At 36.9% G+C, this 15716-nt stretch overlaps 1 protein-coding gene across 1 annotated transcript in view; it reads left to right on the top strand.

Annotated features, from left to right (window-relative positions):
* The window catches only part of Ugalt (UDP-galactose transporter), a 40493-nt gene extending 25011 nt beyond the window's left edge, over positions 1-15482 (top strand). The window contains exon 2 of the mRNA XM_067151399.2: positions 15031-15482. The gene's annotated coding sequence lies outside the window, so the exon portion shown is untranslated. The remainder of the gene's footprint in view (positions 1-15030) is intronic.
* The last annotated feature ends 234 nt before the right edge of the window (positions 15483-15716 follow it).

Below are 15716 nucleotides of genomic sequence, written 5' to 3'. Positions count from 1 at the left end.
ACAGACTGATATTAACAAGAATAAGTTTTCGCTTACACGCGAAGTTAGAATCCACAGAGAAGGCTTTCAACACTAGTGTTATGTACTTTCGAACCCCGGTCCTAAGCCAGACAGAGTAACAAACCATATCACATAGTGAGGCGACTGGTTCACGACGATGCGCTCGCTCGCACACACACTGACACATCCAGTGACACACTGACCCACTCTAGGCTGGCGACCTCCTTTTATTGCCCAAGGTCGGACGGCGAGACTGTAAATGTGAGCATCTTAAAAAATTCATATTTCGGCCATCCTTCTGCCGATTTAAATTAAATTTTGGGTAGTAGCATTTATTGTCCAGGCCTACGAGGTGACGTTCTCGAAATTACAATTTAACCTTCTGTTCGTGATGAAATGCCATAGAATCGAAAAGAACTTTCGGTGTGATGTCATTTGGCCTTGGCTGGCACGCCGTAGCAGCGCTCGCTTGCATACTGTCCCCCACAATGCCTGCATGCTCGGCGCTCGTTTTGAATTACATGTTATAATTCTTATATTTTGGTCCGTATTGAAATGTACAATGAAATCATTAATCAAGTGGTAAGTGTTTTTACACACTTCGATTTCCCTCTAAACTCTCCTTTCATTCAATTTCATTCATTAACACGTAAATTCTCCTATTGTTACAGACTTCATATTTAACACAGCTACTTACCATCAAGCACTCTTCTTCACTCATGCTTCTAGAAGACTGCAGTTTCATCTCTTCACATGAGGGTTTCAACAGTCTAACAATTTTTATGCTGACGTTTGAACTGTTTAATACCCTATAAATTTTCTCTAACACCCTCAACCATCAAAAGGCCCCGCTTTACTTGTTTCAATGTAACAATTTATTTCAAACCTCACTTGAAGTGAGCAACGGAAACGTCTCTTTACAAAATTTACGTTCTTAAAAAACTACCAGTATACAATTTGTTACCAATTTTTAAACAAGGACATTCATAAATTTACAACTATTTGTATATTAGACTTTATTGAGGTTTCATTTTAAGAATATTGAAACTATTGTCAACCATTTCGCTCACCATTTGAAACACATTTCCTACATCATCTTCATATTCATATGTAATTTAATTACAATCAGGTACCTGATTTTAATTAACTTTCAGATTGAGATTAGGCTGAAGATGCCCTTAAGTAAAGGGCGAAACATGTCCTTATAGTTTTATTTACAGATTTAATTCTTTATTAACATCTCTTTTTATGTATTGAATAGGTGGAATAATTAAACTTTTTTATTTATTTGACTTCATTGCTCGTTTTGAATCCATACAGCCGGGTGTTAGCGAGTTCTCCTCAAGAAATACATGAACGCGAATCATGACTTACAAGAATGCACGTGCCGACTGATATGGAGTGATGCAGAGTGGTATGGTTTACAAATGCTCAAGCTATATAGCCTAACTAGCCATCCAAGCCACTAAGTGAGCAGTGAGATAAATTAGTTTGCAATTATTTTTGTTGTTGTTTTGTTTTACAATTTGCTTTACATTGCACTGACACAGATGAGTGTTATGTCAACAAACACACACAAAAAAAAACCAACAATAACATAACAGCCTATTATGATGCCATTCATCTTTTACTGTAGTTACTGCCAGCCACTTGTAAATAAAATTGTATTAAGTTGACTTTTTAAAGAATCTTTCGTTTCACCCCAAAGTCAGATTTGAGTCGTGGAACGTCACAAAATTGCAGCAGGACAGTCCCTCACCTGTCCCCACCTGTATTTTTTGTTTGGCCATAATAGAGTGATTAGTTGAAAATTTCAGATTTAGATTGTTAAACAAGGCAGAGATATCTCGAGGGAATTTTTACCCAGACCTAAGGGTTGGTTCAAGATCTACTCAACTTATGTGAATACAATTGAGAAGCTATCTGACAGTGAGATGGGCGACATTGGTCTAGAAAACCAAGAATGATGGCCGAGGGGATTCGTTGCACTGACCACATGTTACCTCACAATCTGCAAGTCTTTAGGCTGAGCAGCTTTGGTAGGCCAAGGCCCATCAGGGCTGTAGTGCCATGGGGTTTGGTGGTTGCAGTATATCACACTGCATATATGAGTAGACAGCATATCCTTAACAAACTATCTAGTTATAGCAGGCATGGTAGCTGGGCAACTTTGTTGATAGTTTCTCATCAATACATCTGTCTCAATCCCAATCGAAGCAAGTGAGATATTAACCCTGACAATTACACCATACGATTTTCTGACGTGTTGTGCGAATCAATGCCATCTAGTACTCACCTAAGGAGGGGAGAATTATCCCCTCCACCACCTCTAATCCTTGTTCATTCCGTCTGGTAACTTTAACGTAACTTTAAATAATAGGCTTTGAGTGGCACGTCTTCGAGTCGTGTGGTGTAACTAAGCGATATTTATAGACGTGTTACTGTCAGGGTTAAAAATGGAATATCATGTTCTAGAGGTTTGTATTGCTTGTAAAACTGCAGGTCCCATAGCTTGTGAATTGAGATTAATAGTTTTATAAAACTGCTAGCTTGCTTTTAATGCTGTAATTATATGGTTGGTAATGGCTGATATAACCCAGAAAATCTTTCCAGTAACTTCATGTTCAAAGCTCGTATATTGGCTATTAGTATTATTATCCTATTCCCTTCTTTAATAAGATGATTATGGTTACAAATACAAAGGCTGTTCTTGAACATTAGACATTCAGAGTTGTACAGTTTTAATAATGGAGCTAACAGGATAATGAGGATAATGCTCAAATCAAAATATTGTCTTCCGTTGGAACTATGTATATAATTGCATAGGAAAGGAAATGATTTTTTTTTTTTTTTTTACCGAGCTCGATAGCTGCAGTAGCTTAAGTGCGGCCAGTATTCGGGAGATAGTGGGTTCGAACCCCACTGTCGGCAGCCCTGAAGATGGTTTTCCGTGGTTTCCCATTTTCACACCAGGCAAATGCTGGGGCTGTACCTTAACTAAGGCCATGGACGCTTCCTTCCCATTCCTAGGCCCTTCCTGTCCCATCGTCGCCATAAGACATATTTGTTTCGGTGCGGCGTAAAACAAATAGCAAAAAAATTTTTTTTGTTATAGGATTAAATTGGGTTATGCATTTGGTATTAGTCGTTTTTAATTTTTATGATACTATAATCCTGTAAGGCTTGCCATTTGTAATAATGTTGCTCAATTAGATAAACTTCTTTTAACTCTCAGACCATATTTTTCAGACTTACTCTGTCAGAATATTTTGAACTATCAACACCTGACATTAAGATTCATCTCTATGCTTTGAATTGTGCTTGGCTACTGTAAGGTATAATAAAAACCATTTGTCATACTATGTAAAATAATTGGTTTATTTTAATAACTCATGGTCGGTTGGTTGTTTTGTTATACTTCGTGATATTTTGTGTAAAAAGAGACCTGTTTTTTACTTGTTACTTCTTTACAATGCTAAACATAATGCATATTTATCGTTGTTGATACACTCATATTTGTTGTATGAGGAAACTAGTTTAATGTGTATCGTGCTAGCCTTTAAATGCAACTTTCAAGGTGCTATGCCTATAGAATTTTTCTTGTCTTATCTGTGAAGACTCATGCGGCTGTTACTTATTTTAGAAGATAATTTACTAGGTAAGATGCAAGGGCGGTGTGACTAATTAAGGTACAGGCCGTTAATGTTATCATCTTGCAAATATTATTTCATAAATGTAGATAAAACAATTGTACATTACATGTACTAGTTCACAAGTGTCTAAACAACATGACATGCCATTTTTTTTTTCTGGAGAGATAGCCATGAAGAAGCTGATGTTTGAGATCCCACCCATGTGTTCATTGTAGTCCACAACTGAACGAGGGTTTCCCCCCCACCCCCTTTTTTTTCTTTTCGAACTGACAAGTACTGCACAACTACTGTTTACATTTTGATCTTTGAATTTCTTTATCCATTTATAACTGTTAGGTTCTTCAGTCTGTTGAAAATCATTTCTAAATAAATTTAGAAACTGTTTGAAAAAGAAAACATTACAGAGGTCGATTACCATCCGGATGTATACCATGCCCCAACTGGAGCACATATTGAACTGTACTAAATTGTAAAAAGAACTTGACAATATTACCTTTCAAACCATGTATAACACATTATACTTAATTTTTTATTTCTTAAAAATATTTAACTTCAAATCCCCATAGTTTTTTTTTCTGGAGAGATAGCCATGAAGAAGCTGATGTTTGAGATCCCACCCATGTGTTCATTGTAGTCCACAACTGAACGAGCCTACAATGTGTTCTGATTCATTCCTTCTACTCACAGAAATCTTATAACACCTCCAAACCAAAGCTATCTCTGAACAGGTCATGAAGACCCTTTTATAAATGGAAGGTAAAGGCTTCTGTTACCCATAATTTATTTTCGAATGTGATTTGATAAAATCTGATGATGTTCTTTCAAGAATGAAACATGCCATTCTATTTTTAATTAAGTTGTTTCTTTTTTCAGGTATATTTCTGTTATCATATGGTCTCCTTTTCTAAATTGATTTATTCCTAAATTAGTTTTGACAGACTGAAGAACCTAACAGTTATAAATGAACTGAGTGGAAACAGGAAAGAAATGGCTTCAAATAACAAAAAAATTATTTATCCAGACATCGACCATGACAAATTTTCTCTGTGTATGGGAGGCCTTTCTCTGGGTAATTTTTCAGTTCTGTTCGACCATCTTGAACTATGTTTCACATTTCACATACTACATTCTGGCCATGAACAGCCTACAATGTGTTCTGATTCATTCCTTCTACTCACAGAAATCTTATAACACCTCCAAACCAAAGCTATCTCTGAACAGGTTATGAAGACCCTTTTATAAATGGAAGGTAAAGGCTTCTGTTACCCATAATCTCAGCATTAAGTGAGATGGAGTTGTTAGCTCTATACCCAGTCTTCTTTCCCTCCAGTGCCTCTCCGGAAATGGAAATCTTGTTTCTAAATTTGTCATCTTTCTGAAGGGGAATCAAACTTGCATCCTTTTGAGTGAACTGAACACACCTCTAATATCTCAGATAGGCAGCCTCTTGATAACATCTCCTCCTTGAAATATTGTTGTATCACGCCACACAACTCGGACTGATCGGTAGAAGACAACAACCATATATATGTGACTGTGACACCTATGAACAAATAATTGATAATTTCTCTTGACATTAAGGTTGCACACGGAAGTCTTTTAAACTGACACCTGTACCTTTATTATCAGACTGTCTTTATGTAGTAGCATTGGTTTTTAGCTGTAAGGACTCATTTATAAATTCAGTCTTGAACTAACTTGCTTGTAGCTGCAAGTTAAACATAGATTTAGCACAAGTCTAAAAGTGGGAAAACTGCTCCTTTTAAGATACCAGTCTCCTGAACTGATATTAGTAGTGGAAAATTTAATATTGTACTAATGGCTGTGTCTGTCTTGAGGGGAATCGTGCCATGTTAATGCTTATTATTGTGAAATGAGATAATTCACATAATATTGTGTATATCTTCTGAAGCTATATTTTAAAAGGGATTTTTGAACCTATATATAAATTTTTCTGATGATCTAATGCCATCTCTGTATATAAGATGTATCTAAACATTTTTGATTCCTGGGATCAAATCAAGAAAAATATATTCTTATGATCACATATCCTACAATGCATTGTTGCCGTGTTACATGTGACAGAGTTAAAGGACGTACATTGGCCACATCACAGAAGACGCTCAGAGCAACCTTGACATGGACGAAGCTGCTCAAAGATACCTGAGCCCTGTCAATTAGCTGCAGAGGTGCTATTGATATGCTGTTCCAGGTTGTTGATGTTTTTAACCAGAGTTACGTACACTACACTTTTTTTGAGTCCCCACAGAACAGAGTTGAGTGGATTACAGACTGAGGAGACTAGGCAGGCCAATGCACTGGACCTCGACACTGAATCCATCGTCGTGGGAAGGTGTTGCCCAAAAACTGGCATACATGAAAACTTAAATGCGCTGGAGCCCCATCATGCATGAGCCACTTGGCATGGTGAACTGCTAGGGGAACAAGTTCCAGTAGTACAGGCAGTGTGTCCCTCAAGAAAGTTAGATAATCTGATCCATTCCTTTTTTGTGATTGCATCAGTTGTAATGGATGACACCACACCACACATTGCATCCAAAGTGCTGTTGATGATTAGCAACTGCCCATGTGTGTCCTATGCAAATAGGCCTCAGTACCAACACATTGTAGGAGATATGTTCATAGGGACATTTTTTTCTTGTTTTGATCCCAGGAATCACCCACTGATGTTTGTTACAAGTGTTTAAGAATGTGCAATAAAATGCTTTAATGTTAAAGAAAATTGTTCACTTTTGTTTATACAGTGCACAGGAAGCAATAGAGAAGAAACACATTTTGTTTAAATTAGTGCAAATGTCTTTATAATGAGTTTGTTATTGAATCATACTAGGACTTACAACATCTGTGTTATTTATTTCATTGCCTCCTTGGTTCCTAGGTTACCTTATCATGGCAGTGCTTACCAACACAAAACAATATATATCGTATATATATATTTGATACTGTTCAATGATCAGCATTAGTTTGAGGTCTGTGATAATAACTTATGTGTAACTAATTATTAATATTACATAAAATATGTACCGTACTTTGAATTTAAGTGTATAAACAATATGGAAGAGGCGGCAATTCTAATTGAATGAAGTGTGGTAGAAATCATACCTTAAGTAGCTGTTGTTTCTTTCTTGATGTGAAGCAAGTTATAATTTGTATTGATGTAGAATTAGTTTCACTACACCTTGAAAGCACAAGGTGTAGAGCTGATGGTTTAGAACTGAAGTTGTACATTTTCATTTTCGAAAATTTTGTATTTTTTTCTCATAGTTTATTGGTGGCTCCTTGAATCATTTATTAATGTAACTGGTAATTATGAGTGTTCCCTTGGATGGACACTTTTGAAACTTGGAGCTGTTAAGTTATTGTAGCTAAAAGACTGATTCTGAATGGGTGTTGCTTGGGAATGGGATATTATTTGAAAAGAATGTTACATAGGAACAGAAAAATTTCTTGTGAGAATGCTGTCATAAATTGAATAGAAAATTGTATCAAGTTAATGAAGAACCATAATCTGTTGGGAAATAGTTAATAAACATTGATGTTTCTAATAAAAAGGATATGGATGGATAGATGTGGTTACTTTCTCAAAACCATGAGATATTTAACAACTAGCAACAATTTACCAAATATATTTGAGAAAAGAATAATTCAAAATATTTGTGAAGAATGTTGAGTTTTCTGTAGTACTACGTACTTTTTTTTTTAACTTCATTATCAAGATAGCGGTGTTGTTCCCAGCTGAGATTTGAGGGCATGTAAATGCAACAACTTTATGTTGTTCATTTACAGTATGTTAAAGAACTGTTCAATACAATTCAGAAACCCTGTGATCTCAAAGACTATAGCAATTGAAGTTTTAAAAAAAAAAAAAAAAAAAACAGTGTTTCAGCCTCTTAAGACCACGTTTAACTCTTGTCAGCCTTTCTGGATTTCCAGTACTCATTCATCTTGATTAAGAATGCAGTTCTTTGTCCTTTGGACCACTTTCCACCTGTTCATCTTCTCACTCTTTCCAGAAGATCCTTTAATCCATATATCCGGGTCCTGAATTTACTTCTTTCTAGAACCAGTGTCTCAGGGACACCAGCCAGATTCTCCTTTGCTGCAGTTGCCCATGGAGTGGTATATTCCCAGCTCATGGGAAGATCAAGCATTCTTTAAGATATTCTGGTGTTAGGTAAGCCTATTTGAGACAGAAGACTGAAAACCATAAGACAGTGTTCCCTCGTAACATGCAAGTGCTTTCCAGGATTTAGAGTACAGTTCTGCATTTGACCTTAGGCGATTAATTTTGACGTGGGCCAAGGATCTCTCTTAGGAATTTTCTCTCTTTCTATTGGATCCCCTCTATCTCATCTTGGTGAGTGAGGGCCAAGCATTTAACAGCATATAAGGCTTCAGGACATACTACTGTAATCTAGTGGCAGTATTTGGCCCATCATGAGATTGATCTGGACTGGTAAGTGGTTTTGAAGAGGTGAAAAGCTGTTTCCATGCATTTAGCCCAGTATTTCAGAGCTGCATTCTCCGATGCATTAAGGGAAATGGTCTCCCCAACGTACTTAAAATGAATGCAACTTTTGATTCTTCCATATTTGGTATCGAGAAAAGCAGTGGTGTTAGGATTGTCGGACATCATTATTTCAGTTTTTCAAAGGATATCTGGAGACCTACAGCTTCAGCTACTTGTAATGTTTCAACCTGGAAGTGAGCAATATTGAGGTCATCTGCCATTAGGACTACTTCATCTGCAAAAGCAAGACAGTGGATGTTCACTGCATTGGATTCAGTGCCCAGCCTAATACCATTATTGGATAGTCTGTTTCTCCATTCATGAATTATCTTTTCAAGAACACAGTAGAAAGAAATGGGTGATAACCTATTGCACCTGTCGTATTGTCAGAGGATCTAAAGATTTCTCTCATGAATTTCACTTGTGAGTAGGTGGTGGTCAGAGTTTGTTTGATGATGGAACGAGTCTTGTCCATGCCCATCTCCTTGAGGATATCAAGAAGACTGAATGGGTTGAGTCAGAAGCCTTCTTGAAATCATTAAAAGTCAAAATAAGGTGTTTGGCATGAAGAAATCTCATTTTGACCATAATGAAATGAAATGGCGTATGGCTTTTAATGCCGGGAGTGTCAGAGGACAAGTTCGGCTCGCCAGATGCAGGTCTCTTGATTTGACACCTGTAGGCGACCTGCGCTTCGTGATGAGGATGAAATGATGATGATGATGAAGACGACACATACACTCAGCCCCCGTGCCAGCGAAATTAACCAATTAGGGTTAAAATTCCCGACCCTGCTGGGAATCGAACCCGGGACACCTGTGACCAAAGGCCAGCATGCTAACCATTTAGCCATGGAGCCAGGCATTTTGACCATGCTCGTTAGTGAAAAGATTGTTCACTGCGGGAGCGGGTCTTACAGAAGCAGGCTTTTGATATTCACCAGTCTGCGGATCAGTATTAGTTTCAGTGTGATGTTGAAGTGCTTTTGACAGGATTTTGTGGAAAGGATGTATAAGAGCTGATTGCCACTCCTTAGAAAAAGTTTCTGATTCCCATATATTATGAAAGAGTTCTTCAATTTTGGCAACAAGATTGGAGTCAGCCATTTTTAGAAGTTTGGCGACTATTGAATCATTGCCTTATGTCTTATTTCTTCTCAGTCAGCAGGAAGAGAATCGGGTAAAATGAAGGAGGGACCAGAAATTATAATCTTTGATGCTGAAGGGGGTATAGTAAGGACTCAAAATACTGAACTAATCATCCATAGTTGCCATGATTATTCAAAACACGATTGCCATTCTTGTCACGGAAACATTGCTTGGTAATTGTTAAATTCAGGTTTGAAAGTTATGATAAAAATCATGAGTGTTGTTCCCCCTGAAGGTTTCTTCATTGGTCCCAAGCCAAGCCTTTTCATGTGCACATTTTGCTTCACGAAACACTTGGCAGTCAGTTTATGCTGATTGAGGAATTCTTCACTTTTTCCTGTCTCATTCCAGTCTTGAGACCGTTTTCTGATAGCTTCATCATACTGTTCAGTCCACCATGGGTGTTTCCTTTTACCATTTAAATGTATTGTTATAGCAGCAGCATCCTGAACCTTGTTGGAAATGTCTTCCTACTGTACTTGTGTGATTTTAGAGACTCACTCTTCTGGTGATCATGAATGATATCATGTTTTATTTTGAGTTTGTTGATCCGAAATCTACGGATCTTCGGCGTTTGGGATCTGTGTTTCGACTTCGGTACAAACCGCACTCTAGCCTTAGTTACATAATGGTCCAGATTCGTATTAGCACTTCTAAGCACTTTCACATTGTGTATCTTGCAGAAATTGCAGTGGAAGATGGTGACATGGTCTATCTGATGTTAACCAATCATTAGGCAAGTCCTCGGTCATACACTTATGAGGATTCTTTATGAAGTGGGTGGTTATAATTTTAAGGTTCATCTGCTTGCAGGTGTTAATGAAGCGTTCTCCGTTACGGTTGGTCTGAGCGTGGACTGAATGTTTTACCTAGAGTCTACATAAACTTTTGCTCCTCACCCAACTCGGCCTTGAAGTCACGTAAAAGAATGAGTAGAGTCTTAGTTCCAGACAGTACTGAAGGTCTCACCTTTCTCAGGATTGCTGGAGGTGTCTTGATTGATAGGGGCATGAGTATTGATTATCCAGTATGCATATACTGTATTGTGATATCTTTCGATAGGGTATGTGCATCTTGAATTGCAAGAATTTTGACAATAGTATTTGTCCAGAGCTTTTATGAGCTCAATTTGTTTGTCAACTCAAGTAAGTGCCCAGACATTGAGAGTTCCTATATGAAAGCTCTGTTTGGGCCTGATTCTTTGAGATGAAGAACCCTTCAGTTGTGCTTGACATTTGTACTAGGTGTAGCATACCCAGAATCTGAGGCACTACTTCTACCATTCAGTCTGGATTCCCTCATAGAGGTTACCGGTTTGGGTTTAATTTTTTACCTTTTCTATAGTGCTGGATCAAATGTTGAGAAGGTAATGGAGGGGGATAGGCTCCCAAAGAATTAGAACGATGATGTGTAGTCATGGAGCCAAGGTTTGATTTTGCAGTTCGCTTCTCCTAGCCCTTTAATTGTTGTGCAGCTTGCTTTAATGGATTTAGTTGCACACAGCTTTAAAGACTGGCTATGAACTATACACTTTCTTTACAAACAGGACTTCATGAAAATTTAAAAAATTAACATACATGATGAATACAATCAATAGAAATGACTAAACTCACTTCAACGTTGTGTTCATATGTTCTCGTGCATGTACGTACATGCTCACACACTTTCTCTTGACCTAGCTTTGTATTCCTTTGTCTGCAAGTACGGTTCCCATGGTTGGATCCTATATTCACACAAGTATCATATTCCTTCTTAGTTCTGAGTTTTGAAATATAAAAGGGATACATACAGAGATACACTTCATTGAGTTCTACTGATTCTTCACTTTTTGTCGTACTCATCTGTTATGTTACTATAGTGAGAAGCTCGCACTTAGAATCTATAAACTTTACTCTATGCCGTATATAGTATGTTGTTGTATGCTCTTGGCAAATACACAGATCGCATAGGAGATATTTAGACTGTGAGATCTAAGAGCTGCATCAAGGTGTTAGGGAAGAAATGTAAAAAATGTTTTAAAAAATATCACACTTGGTTATAACAGCAGAAAATTAGGCAGCTACAACTAGTCGAACATGGAAGTTGTGACCATATTGGTGCAGTACTACAGTATACACACCTTTGATAGCAATAAATATTGAAAAAAAATTGAAAGTAACCTACTCGAGTTATCAACAATTATTGCAGGGAATGGTACATGACATGGCGGTTATCTCTGTTACCTGCACAGCTCATGAGAAGAAAAATATAACACACACGGTCTCAGAGACAGTGCATACTAATTAAGAGCTAGGCAAACTGCTTCTCCTACAGCTTACAGAGCATTGCCTGCCCTGGTTTTAATTCTGGTTGACTCTCTCAGTCTTAGGTCCCTTGCGCCATTGGGACACTCTTCTTTTTCGTCTTTGGGCCGTTAATATAGGAGTGGTTTACCATTCTCCTTCCACTACACAGTGGTTTTTGCCATTGTCACCCAAGTGATCATCTGCCTCAGACATTTTCCTACATGCGGCTGCTGCCCCGTACAGGAGCTCTGGCTGTTTGTAACATGGAGACAGAGGCTGCTTTATGGATTCAAGTGGCATTTCCAGACCATCACCCCATCTAAAGGGTCCCTTTAGGGAGTAGAGTTATTTACTGCCACTCGACATTGAGAAGCTGGCTGTATGGTGTACTCTAGTACCATAGCAAAGTAGCCTGGCCCAACAATCAAATATAATTATTATTATTAGATGCTAGTACTGTGGTATAGGGCTAGCAAACCTGCCTCTTTCTTGGAGTCCTTGGGTTCAGTTCCCAGTTAGGTCAGGGATTTTCACTTGGATCTGAGGGGTGGTTCGAGATACACTTAGTATATCTGAGAACAGATGAGGAACTATTCGACTGCGAGATAGTGGCCTCAGTTTACAAAGCTAAGGAGGACTTGTCACACTGATGATGTATCGCCTCGTAATCTGAAGGTGTACGGGCTGCACCGTGGTCGCTTAGTAGGCCAAGGCCCATCATGGTTACAGCACCATGGGGTTTGTTTTTTAAAATAATAATATATTATTATTTCATTGTAAGTAAGGAGAATATTAATGTACAAACATTTAAAGAAGGTAGATTTTGTTTTAAAAACTTTTGAGTGGAAGGTCTGGTATTTGAAATGAGGAAGGTTTTACAATGTCTTATTTTTGAAAGTAATTATTGTATATTTATATTATTTAATCATATGAGATAATCAAATTTTTCTCTGCAAGTTATAGTTGAACCTGAATTGTACATATATCAAGGTGAAAAACAGATTTTTACGTATGACAAAGAATTACTTACAAATCAGATTTAGATATTATGTCATATAATTATTAAAATAAATTTCTCTATTTTCAGGAATAATATTAAAAAACAGGTTATTTCAGAGATATAAGTTAACAGTGTAATTTGTGTTTATGATTCTTTTAATATACCAGGTTTGCAACATTATTGATCAACATTGTTGATTTTGCACCCACTTTTTAAAAATTTGCCTAAAATAGCATTTCCAACTGTTTTAGTTTTATGTGGATTACTGTCCACTTCTGGTATAAATTTTACTTTCTCATCCAATGTGTTATTCTTTTCTTTCCATTTTCCATGGCCAAATGACAGCAACATACAATAAATTTCTACCAATAGAACCACTTTTTTTATAAAGCAATACAGCATATATCAGCTGTCAGCATCATTTTACTGCATCTCGTTTTCATAACCTTCTTACAGTTAAAACAGAAGCTTGTCCCATGTCCTGAACACGTGTCTTGTAATCTTTGTACACTACCGCATCACACCCTTCCGACATCTGCAGCTGAAATCCCGCTGCCAACTATGCTGACTCGAATGTGCATTCCTAATTCGCCTATGTTTTTGATCAGAGGAAATGCATACGTTGGCAACATTATTTAAACTGTGTTATGTATGGAACTTGACAAAAATTGATACATATAACGCCAAATTATGTATAAATGATTTACGTACAAATGAGTTTTAATTAACATGCTTTTAAGTTATATTTTGCTGGGACCTACTGAAATTTACATATAAAGCAATTACACAGAACTGAGTTACGTATTAACCAGTCTCAACTGTATTTATATTTTAATAGAAAGTATTTTCTACAAGCAAATTTATGTTGCTTAGGGTAGTTTATGAGTAATGTGGTTATGTAAATTATAGTAAAATTTGTCTGTACCCAAGCAAAATCTGTAAACTTTTCTTTCTGTTTTTATTTTATTTTTTTGGTGGAGGCGAGTGCACTTCCTACTCCCCTCCCTCATCAAAGATGCTCATGGTTAGCTTTAGATAAGCATTGAAAAAAGCTACCATTCCAGACTGATGAGCTGCATATGTCCTAACTTGTGATGACTGCGTGACATTGATGAATAAATTCAAACAGACCTTTTTATATAAATATTATGCATTGAATAGCGACTAGTTCTAATGGTTAGAATGATTGTAATGAAAGTCAACATTGGACCAGTAAGTTTCCAGTCTACTTTTCTAAATCATCATAACTGTCATGATTTGAATAGCATTGTTGGTTTAACAATTTCATCACTCAGACTTGCTTTTCCATTAGCACACTTTCATGTTTTAGGAACCAACGAAAAATAAGTTGGAACCAATCTAATGGTTCACAACTACAATGGTTTAAAAATGGGTAATAATTTAATGGAGATTGAAAGTGTTGTTTTGATCAACTAGTGTGAGTTCTGTATGTTCGTCTCACTGTACAACAATGCTAGATTAATGATATATAATCAGGAGTTAGTCTTGAAACTTAAATGGTCCAATGTTTTATTTTTATCGCGTAGGTAACTTTCCCTATAGAGAGGGTGGGACCAACAGTTTACATAATTGAGGAAGTATGTGAATTTTATGTACAAACATTGATGGATATATATATATATGCATACACGTTATATGTAAATTTATTAGGTGAATTATAGAAAATGAATGAAAAAATAATCTTTACTTCAAAATCTTCCTGGTTATTAGGGTGATAATTTTCCTGAATGCCTTAAACAGGATATCTCAGAGTGTTTGATGTTCTGCTGGTGGATGTTGCCAGGACTCTCGTCTCCTCTTCTTTCAGCCTAGTCAACTTTACAAGGAAAATGATTACAGTAATAATGAAATTAAGAGGGCTGTTGAGGCTCATCCTCAGTCTGGATGAGAGAAGCAAGAAAAATGCATTCCTTCCGTTCATCCCATTGCTTACAAATAGAATTGGTAAGGTTTAAAAACACAACATCAAAACTACCTGGCAAACTATCGAAAGTGATAAACTAACAAATCTGCAAATAAGGTCCAGATTTTATTATTCATATAAGATCTGCTCTTTGGCAAAGTCTCATATGTGGAGCTTACTCTGTATGGCTAACACACAAAACCAAACTTTAAAATATGAAAATGGATTTTACATGAGCAATCACAACTTGTTTCAGCTCTCCTGATAAAGTGACAATTTTGACTTCTGTTAGTTTGCTAGAGGGTGGACAAAATGTGTCATTATCATATCATCCAGCCTGAAAAATTTGTAGTGGCAGAACATCCTCTCTTTCCTCAACCACAAAATAAAATTTGAGGAGACTACAGTTCTGGCTACCATCCACCAGTAGCACGTTCGTCTCGCCTGAGAGGCATCTGAAATAATGAAATATGACAACTGTTTCTACAGGAAAGAAGAGGGCGTACAGATTAGCTGATTTCAGTGACTGTTTCTCGCCACAAGACAACAGAAGATTGGCTGCTCTGGGTCACCCTGCAAGTCTTCTGTGTCAGTTTGTTTTGACGTGGGCTACCACATAGTAATAATGTCAACATGGCCTAATAACCCAGAAGAAGATAAAAACTTGTCACTGTAAATCTGTGTTAAGCCATTACATTGGATTTACTACACTTGTATTTCTCTCTCGACCCTACCAAAGTATCTAAAATAATCCTCCTATTCCAAGTTTGCTTACTCTGCTTGACATTAAAACATCTTAGGTTTCTTTCCAACTGACTTTCCTGCAGTTTTGGAAAATCTTTCATTACTTCTTTTTGAGTTCCAAGATATAAGATCACAATTTACTAATACAGTTTGTTGTTAAGAAAGTACCTGACATAATCCAAATTACTTACTATGTTTTTGCCCAACTCAATCTTACCTTGTCAATTGTTACCCTTCAGTAAACTGTAGAAATAAATAATGAACTTTAAGAGTGAAAGATTACAGCCTTGTGTAATCCCAGTGATTATAGAGACTTTCTTTAAACTACCTGGCCATCATCTACCAGTATTGCCTCCTTCCTATGATAACCTGTACCTCAATATGGTTCATCCAGATTAGATACACAATGCAAATGGATAACGTGGTAAAAC

Source organism: Anabrus simplex, chromosome 7 (genome assembly GCF_040414725.1).
Source record: "Anabrus simplex isolate iqAnaSimp1 chromosome 7, ASM4041472v1, whole genome shotgun sequence".
In the NCBI taxonomy this organism is placed as follows: Eukaryota; Metazoa; Arthropoda; class Insecta; order Orthoptera; family Tettigoniidae; genus Anabrus; species Anabrus simplex.
Note: the sequence above shows the minus strand (reverse complement) of the source record. Positions and strands in the feature narration are given on the sequence as shown.